We start from the raw sequence: 10267 nt of genomic DNA, 5'->3' as shown, positions 1-10267 counted from the left end.
AATTCATGTTTTTATTTTGTTTGCGGGCAGTGAAACAACCCATAATGTGCTAAGCAACTCTGACAATCATGTGCCCCCTCCCCCTCTCCTAGATAGACGGCGATGGGATACCACAGAATTCCACTAACTGCTGTAGCAGAATCATTACTGCAAAATATGATGAAGGAGAATACTGAGAAAGAAAAAGTATGAGAAAGTTTTTACATGGCACCAAGAGATTAGCCGAGAGGCATAATGTAAACTTAACATGTTAAATTGGTCGTGTTGGTACATGTCTTGATCAAATATATGGCAGTGCAAAGAGACAAGGAAGGGGTAAGCGCCATCCTTGTTGTCTCATCTTGTCCTTGTCTCCTTGCGCTGCGATATATAATTTCAAGGCATAATCTAAACATTTTTTTTCTTGTTTTCTTCATACAAGGTTTGCAGCCTAGTCCAAAAAATTACTGGAATGCAAAAATTAAAAAGTGCCGCACCACAGAACACACTATCAGATTTAAGAAATATTCCAACTACCTATACCTCCTACACGCGATCAGGTTAATACATATCAGCAAAACTAGATATTCTATAAATACAATGGAGGCGGTATGACATCTGGTGATGCATACTTCCCCCTTTGTGATTGGATATGGTCCTTGCTTTTTTATGGCGTTTGATATACCGGGCACAGGAACGGCACACGCAGGTAAGAGCTGCTAGCATGCACGTGTTAAGCAAAAGCACAATAAGTAGTCCTTGTGTGTGTGTCTACTTTTCTTCTGCTTTTGACTATGCTGTGTTTTCATATGCTGTCTGTTTATCCAGTTTTTTGCACGTGCTAATTTTGGTTGGTTGGGCGGTACTTCCCTATCCTAGGCCATTGGTTTTAATTCTGGCTGTAGCGCTTCAGTCCTGTTTAATTATTTTTCCGTGGTTTTTCAGCCGCTGCTGATCACATCAGTCGTGTATCCAGACGCCCTTACCTCTGCTCTTCCACGTTTCAAATTATGAGTTGCTGTTGAAGCTAAGTTTGAGCAAGCACCAAATATTCTCGGTTCATTTTTTCTTGTTAACATGGAGAGGGCAGATGGAAAAAAGCTGGCACGTGAAGGTTGACATACCCCTCACTACTACACTAGGAGACAGGAGGCGACAAGACTTTAAGGTGTACTAATAACACAACCGAAAAAGGCACTCGGCGTCAAGTCCATCAGTAATGTTTTTGCCATCGTTTGAAAGTGCATACTTATTTATTCATCAGTGATTTATTAGCACATCGGAGTACACTAATACTAACAAACCTTGTGCCAACAGAACGGCACATTACATTCTGCCAATGAAATGTATAACTATAAAGGGACGCATGGCTGATCCTGGTACATACCTTTATATCAAAATGACATTAATTTGTAAAGCATGGAAATTACATTCGATGTGCCACTTCTCCATATTTCGCAAATAATCAATATTAATGAAGAAGATTTGTTCTAAGTAGTAACCTGTAGTCGGGCGGCATGTGAGGAGGATGTGGCTGCAATATTTGTTACGGTTCAGCGACATGTGTGGTAATAATTGTGTGCAAGTGTTTGTTAACAGCGATGGTGTGTGAAGGCAGTCTTCATCTTCATCACACACACACACACACACACACACACACACACACACACACACACACACACACACACACACACACACACACACACACACACACACACACACACACACACACACACACACACACACACACACACACACACACACACACACACACACACACACACACACACACACACACACACACACACACACACACACACACACACACACACACACACACACACACACACACACACACACACACACACACACACACACACACACACACACACACACACACACACACGCACGCACGCGCGCACGCACGCACGCACGCACGCACGCGCACACGCACACACACACACACACACACACACACACACACACACACACACACACACACACACACACACACACACACACACACACACACACACACACACACACACACACACACACACACACACACACACACACACAAGAACGCTTATATATATGCATCGCAGCGAACATTGGAAAGAAAACTTGCCAGTCTTCTATTTCTTTCCCAGCAGCATATAGTGCTCGTGTTATCATTCTTGCTCCGACCATTGACATAGTTCACAGGCTTGGCTAGACTAGGCTAGTTCTTGACTTTTTCTCAGCCAAGGTTTGTTCAAGGGTCCAATCTAGTCCAACAATAAATCAGACAATGCAGGTTTTACTTAAATTAAGCACAATTAAGCCTAAAACTGGTCACCTATGCGCGTCTGTGAATTTTGCCTTTGCGATTTCTGCGAAGCGATACGATGGCATAAAAGCATATGGTGTTAACAAAAGGGTTTGAGCAAGCTTCAACAAATGGCGAGTCTTACTGAAATTGGGCCCACCAATTGAATGGTGCCAGCCAAGCAATTTTATTTTTAAATTACCCAAAGGAAGCCGTTTACGGTGCCATGTATTGTTCTCATGCATCGTGAGTGGGTTTGGCGGCAACTACGCAACAACACCTTCGGTACGGCGAACATCTAAGAAGGTGAGCTTTCTGTTTTTGAATTTTGAAATCGGCGGGAAGGGATTAGAAGTGGGCAAACATATTTCCGTTTCTTAGCCACTCAGTGCTTTTGTCCATTCGTTAACCTTGTTTCTCATTGCATTTGATTTCACAATATCATAAGTGGGCTCTCCGTCTAAATTTCTAGTGCAGGTCAGTATTAGGAATAGAATGCTAAATTGGCCGAGTTGATGCGTTTACACTAGAGAAACGTAGCACCAAGACAAGGATAAGGGACAAATACGAGCGCTTGCTCACAACTAACTTTTTATTGAAAATGCTAACAGAATATATACTGTGCAAAGAAAAGGCAGGAAACAAAAGCATAAAATGAAGAAGTAACAAATGATGCGCGAAAAGGAAGTCCGCGGGCAAACACATAAACGCGTGCAGAAGTACTTGACAACTAATTCAAGGTAAGCAATCGAATTTTTTCTAAGTTGATAGATTCGTCATTAACGCACTTGTTCCCTCCGTGCATGTTATTGTTACGGGGTAGTTCAGCTTGGAGCAGAGAGCGGACGCGGAAGACAACGCTTTCAAACAACAGGCGTTTTCTGCAGGCACCAGCCGACCCTGCTCGAACGTCGTCTCCAAAACTCACGAGATTCTTCTTCTTCCTTCCTTAATTATGGTAGAACGAGAGGAAGAAGATGGTTTAAACTGTACGAAGAAGCACTGAACAAGGGTAAATGAGGTACTCCTCAGTTCGCAGGTCGAGCCAACGTTTCGACAAGTGGACTTGTCTTCGTCTAGGCAAAGCGATCATCACTAGCAGGGGGTTTAAATGCGCTTTTGCTTCCGCAGAAAAAAAAGCTCGGGAGGGGAAAGTGGGTGAGAAGTAGGTGTGAAGGAGTGGGGAGGGGATGATGGGTGAGAAGAAGGCAGGTCATGAAGTGAAAAAAAAAATCTTCAGTATGTATTTTTCAGCCTGGCACGTAGGATTCTGTGGCCTGAAAAAGAAGTAAAAGCGGAAGTACCACGAAAAACTACTATACTGGGTAGATGATTAGTCACCACTTAGGTGGGTTTGGTGCAGATACACTTTACAAAGGGACAGGCTTTGCGAAGGGCCCTGATAAGGCATGTACCTAAGGGGGACATTTCTTAAAACTTTCTGCAAAGGGGGGAGGGGGAGAAGTACAAAGTCACAGGTAAAGAACCGCACAGGGAACCACAACTGACATGAAAAAAATAATTAAAAATGAAAATGAAGTGTTTGAGGACAAATTGAAGCAACAAGTCATAAGAAGGAAATGTGTTTAGAGAAACATGTTCAGGTTATGCTATTCCGAAGGGAGTAGAGTGTACATGCGTTGTGAATAAACTGTACAATTACCGCAATGAGGAATTGTTTTCCGGAATAGGTATGATGCATAGGGAATATACCTAAAGGATTCTAAGGCTCTCTTAGATATATTTATTCCTTCTAGTTACAATGCTCTAAATTTATGAATTAGATTTGCCTCTCTATATCTCCTGTCCCTTGACGATTTAAAGCCTGACTGGAGAATATATAATTTAATTTCTTCGAACTTATGGTTTTTCTGATTGAAATGCTGGGAAATTGCTTTCGGGAGATTTTTGCCTGCGTCTACTCGATATCCATTACTCCTGATATTCAATGGTTGCCCTGTTTCTCCGATGTACTGTTTATGACAAAAAGAGCATTCTAGAAGGTAGATAACGTTTGAAGATGTGCAGGTAAAGCCTGATTCTATGTGAATAGTGAAATCGCTTGCATTACTTTTAACCGTGGTGTCTTTTTGTACATGACTGCACGTCTTACATCTAGGTCGAGAGCAAGGGTGTGGTTGTGTTGAATGCTTGCTGTCGAGTTTAGAATGTACTAGAATATCTCTGAGGTTTACGTTACGTTTTTATGTTACCCTTGGTGCCTCCGGAAATATTTCCTTCAGGCGTTCATTACACGTTAGCATGGAATGGTACTTTCGCAGAATATTGTGTATGTTTGGAAGGACATTGGAGTATTTAGTTACAAAAGATGGCTGGCTTTCAGTGTTGGCCTTCGGTCGATTCATGAGCACGTCGTTGCGGTTTAAAGTGCTTGCTTTTTCGAGGTCCTTATTAAGGGAATTACTGGGATAGTTCCTCTGAATTAGTGTTGCTTTCAATGAATGTAGTTAGTTTAGGTAGTCACTATCATCACTACATATTCTTTTAAGCCGTGTCGCCGGTCCTAAAAATATCCCTTGCTTACAATGTCTCGGATGATGACTCGTAAAAACTGGGTATTTTTGCTTATCCGTTGCCTTTCTGTACAAAGAAGTTCCATTTTCCACTGACACCCTGGCATCGAGAAAGTCGACTTTTAATTGCGACGACTGAGAAGTGAATTTAATGCTAGTGTGATGATTATCGCATCTTAATAATCATCACATTAGCATCAAATCCATCAAGTGACCGCGGAAATCGCAAAACATAGCCGGGGTAGCCGGGGCTGGCGATAACGATGGCGATGTGGATTGCTGAAGCTCGCAGCAGAGGAAAAAATACGGTAACGATGATGACACACGAGTTTGGGCGGCATCCGTGGGCGGCATCTGGAAGCTCCTTCACACGTGCACTTATAAGGCTATTCCCGCTGTGGTCGCGGAAAGTTTGGATGAGGTCCTTACACGGATTTCTTTAAAATATTCGTTATGGGAAATAGGGGGTGCAGCCTATACACGAGTGCGGCCCTTATACGCGTTTGTACGGTATCTATCCCATAGTCCCTAACAAGTGTGGGATAAGCAGAATCGTGGGGCGCACCTTTTGAGGCCTGATCATGACTCAATGGTTATGCGGACTGGCAACTTATGCTGTACGTTTGCTGCATGCGGTACGTTAAGATTCCGGGGTACGTGCGTTTAGTGTGGAAGCTTTAACTCAGAGCATGTGGCATAACAATGCGAAAATAGACAGCGAAGCATAGACAATGCATTGGGCGATGGGCGCAATCAGGGCCTGTCAGGACATAAACATGGCGTCACATTTGACGCCTGACCTTGCCGTTGGTGCAGGTAATTCACCTCCGGTGCTAGCGTCCAAGCAAAAGCAATGACAAGTCCCGCACCAGGAGGGGAAAGATGTGACCTACATAAAGTTCCCACAGTTAAGGCCGCCATCATCAAACTCATCGCCGTGCAAAATGAGCAAGATTAACTAGAGTTATGAAAGCTGTGGTAGATAAAGGAGCATTAGAAAATGTTTACGCTTTTTTTTAGCTTAAGAAAAATTTAAAGCAGTGTTTGAGGCATAATGAGTAAATGTAGGATGATTGTGAACTATGTTCGCGAGCATACGGTCTTTGAGTGTCAGTTTGAATATTACGTTTGCGATTATCGCTGTAGCTTTCAGTTTCAATATCAAGGTATTCAAAATAAGAAACCGTTCTTTAATATGAACCGCTTGTGCTGTAATGGATCGTGATGGAACCTTCGTGCGTTGTATGCAAGGCAAAATCTCCTAAAAGATAAGCGACATATCGCCTCACGCACGAGCGAGCAAATGCGCCGCATGGCAGATATATTTGAAAATTTCGTGACACGCTTCTCCTTCACAACGAGAGTTATTCGTGAACTATTTACTACTTGGCGTGTGTACGAAAACATTGCTGTGACAAATGACGCCAAGAGAACTGAACATTTTTATTCACGAATTTCGTTACAGGAATGTCAGACCACACGTGACTGAACGCCACAGGTTTACCACCGTCTCAGTCAGACTTGAGCACACTGCTCTGGTCGCAGCATTCTCAACCATCATTTATGAAAGAACACAGGGCAAATAATGTGAACAGTAAACACACACGTGAGCACACTTTGGCGTTTGCTGTAAGCAGCCCTGGAAATCCAGCTGGAACAAGCTAGTCAGTCCTAGTGCTGCGGAATTCGTCACCCAGTTTTTTTGTTCTTTATTCGCCTTGTGACAAAGAGAAATTCCGGCGTGTTTCCAGACACTCGGGAACAGCTACAGGAGGTGTGCTCGACGGACGAAATGCACGCGAAGCGCGTAACAATACCAGGGCTAGGTTGCCTTAAGATAGCGGCAAAGAACAAGCTTGGCCTCTATATCAGGTTGGATTTGATGCTCGACTCAGCATGTCATAACACGTGCTCCAGACGCGACGATTTTGCCGTGGTTTCCACGAGGTACACTAGAACAGCTGCCAGTTAACAGCACGGCGCCACTTTCCTATGTACGTTTCCAGGTACGAACCTTGTTCATCGGCCAGATTTAGTAAGTACAAACCACCTAGCAAACATCAAATAATAGGATGATGGCGGCAGTCAAGCGGTCAGCGAATGCATTGGCTAAACGGGCAGCTTTCGCTCTACAGTTAGTGTATTAACTCTACGTGCCGCAGTATGGCCCAACAGTCACCCAGCTGTGGTAACACCCACAAAACATATGAATGTTACAAAATTATGTCTGTTTGAGTGATCGGCAACAAAGCCAAAATTGACTAACAAAAGCAACTGCCTCACAGCAAAAGAGGCAGATAAAACCAAGTAATATCATCGTTTTGCACCACTAGCACTTTAATTCTCAGTCTCCGATGGTTTATTAAACTCTTGTGCAAGTTAGTTTTACACGTCTCATAATCTGAAGAAGCTGTATAGGGTTCAGTTCAGGCGTTCAGTCGTGTCCGACTCTTCGTGACCCTATGGACCATGTCACGCCACGCTTTCCGGTCTCTCACTATCTTCTTAACATCACATAGCTTCATCTGCAATGCCTCGAGAATGCCATCTAACCATCGCGTTCGCTGCCTACCCCTTCTCCGGCGACCCTCAACCTTCCCCAACATCAAATCTTTCTCCAGCGACTCCTCTCTTCTCATCAGATGACCAAAGTAGCTGAGCTTCAACTTTAGAATTTGACCCTCCAATGAGCAGTCAGGGTTTATGGTCGACAATATCGACTGATTTGATCTTCTGGCAGTCCAAGGAACCCTTAAGAGTCTTCGCCAGCACCACAATTCAAACGCGTCAATTCTTCGGCGGTCAGCCTTTTTCACAGTTCAACTCTCGCATCCATACATCACAACTGGAAAGACCATAGCACGGGTTATGCGGATCTTGGTTGGCAGACTAATGTCTCTGCTCTTTACTAGGCGGTCAAGGCTAACCATTGCTCTCTTTCCCAGAAGCAGGCGTCTCCTAATTTCATGGCTGCAGTCTCCTTCCGAGGTAATCTTGGCGCCCAAGAACAGAAAATCTGTCACAGCTTCCACTTCTTGTCCATTGATGCTCCAGGACTTGATAGGGCAAGACGCCATGATCTTCGTCTTTTTAATGTTCAGTTTAAGCCCAAACTTCTCACTCTCTTCTTGTACGCGCATCAGAAGTCTCTTGAGTTCCACTTCACTTTCTGCCATTAAAGTGGTATCGTCTGCATATCTAAGGTTGTTGATACGTTTTCCAGCAATCTTCACTCCAGCTGAAGACTCGTCCAGACCGGCCTTCCTCATGATGCACTCTGCATATAGGTTAAATAGGCAGGGCGACAGTATGCAGCCTTGCCTCACCCCTTTCTCAATCGGAAACCAATCAGTAAGACCATGTCCAGTTCTGACTGTGGCCTTTTGCCCTTCATAAAGGTTCCTGAGGAGACAGATGAGGTGATTTGGTACTCCCATCTCTTGGAGAGCTTGCCACAATCTGCTGTGATCTACGCAGTCAAACGCTTTCGCATAATCAATAAAGTAGAAGTAAATGGGTTTCTGGAACTCTCTTGCTTTTTCCATGATCCAGCAAAGGTTGGCAATTTGATATCTAGTTCCTCTGCCCTTGCGAAACCCAGCTTGCACGTCCGGAAGCTCCCGATCCACATAGTGCTGCAGCCTACCTTGCAGGATTTTTAACATCACCTTGCTAGCATGCGAAATAAGCGCGATCGTGCGGTAGTTGGAACAATCGTTGGCACTGCTTTTCTTTGGAATGGGGATGTAAACTGACCTCCTCCAATCCTGTGGCCACTGCAGGGTTGTCCAAATCTTTTGACATAATGTATGCAGTGTGTTAACAGCGTCGTGGTTGAGGTTTTGAAGCAACTCAGCTGGAATACCATCAATTCCGCTAGCTTTGTTCTTAGCAAGGCTGGCTAAGGCCCATTCAACTTCACTCTTCAGGATGCTCGGCTCGAGATCAGTAATCACAACCGTCCTATGTTCGGTTTGCACATCCGGATCCTTCTTGTACAGTTCTTCTGTGTATTCCTGCCACCTTTTCTTTATCTCTGAGGCTTCAGTGAGGTCCTTGCCTCGTTTGTCCTTTATCACGCCCAGCTTAGCACAGAAGCTTCCTTTGATATCTTTGATTGCCTTATACAGAGCTCTTGTGTTCCTTAATTGGCTGTTGTCCTCAACTGCTTGAGACTTTATGTTCAGGAAGGCATTTTTATCTCTCCTTGCTATTTTCTGAAAATCCGCATTGAGAACCTTGTATCTTTCTTTTTCCCCCATACCTTTTGCCATCCTCCTTTCCTCAGCTATTTGCAAAGCCTCTTCAGATAACCAGTTTGCTTTTTTGCATTTCTTTTGCTTTGGAACTACCTTAGCAGCAACTTCTTGTATTATATCACGAACATCAGTCCACATCTCTTCGGGCTCTTTGTCTTCTAGATCTAATTCTTGAAATCGATTCCTCACTTCCACAGCATATTCTAATGGAATCTGATCCAGATCATACCTGAAAGGCCTTCTAGTTTTCTGCGTTTTCCTCAATCGAAGCTTAATTTTGGCAACAAGAAGCTGATGATCGGTGCCACAATCGGCCCCAGGCCTTGTTTTTACTGCTTGTATAGCGCTTCTCCATCTCTGCTGGCAAATAATATAATCGATCTGATTCCTGTACAGACCGTCCGGTGAAATCCATGTGTACAGGCGCCTCTTGTGCTGTTGAAAATGAGTATTCGCTATGGTCAGGTTGTTTTCTTGACAGAACTCTACTAGCCTCTGCCCAGCTTCATTTGGCTCACCAAGACCGAACTTGCCTGTAATTCCGGATATTTCTTCACTCCCGACCTTAGCATTCCAGTCTCCTATGAGAAAAACGACATCTGATGATGGAGTGCGGTCTAAAAGGCATTGTAGGTCCGCATAAAATCTCTCAACGTCAGCTTCTTCAGCAGCAGTGGTCGGTGCATAGACTTGGATAACTGTTATGTTAAAAGGGTGACCTTGGATCCGAAGTGAAATCATTCGGTCGTTTTTGGGGTTGTACCCTAGCACTGTCTTGCCCATTCTTCTGTTTACTATGAGAGCGACCCCATTCCTTCTCTTGGATTCGTGCCCACAATAAAAGACATAATGGTCGCCGGAGTTAAATTCTCCCATTCCGGTCCACTTGAGCTCGCTGATACCCAAGATATCAATGTTCAATCTGTCCATTTCTCGCTTGACGATATCCAGTTTACCTTGCGTCATAGATCTTACATTGCGTCATAGATCTTACAGTGATCCATGAAGGGGCTGTATAGGGTGAGAGTACGAGAAAAGGTCATCAGCTAGAAGCATCCGAAAGGTGCACATTTCTCATATTAGGGCGGAAATGCGGCGTTTTCCATTTTTTCTTAATGGAGGCGACAGTGTAGTCTCGATACAGTACAGTTCGATACAGTAAAGCAGCGCCAACAACACAAAAACAC

This window comes from Amblyomma maculatum, chromosome 3 (assembly GCF_055883805.1).
Source record: "Amblyomma maculatum isolate TAMU_Amacu chromosome 3, ASM5588380v1, whole genome shotgun sequence".
NCBI classification, from domain to species: Eukaryota; Metazoa; Arthropoda; class Arachnida; order Ixodida; family Ixodidae; genus Amblyomma; species Amblyomma maculatum.
Note: the sequence above shows the minus strand (reverse complement) of the source record.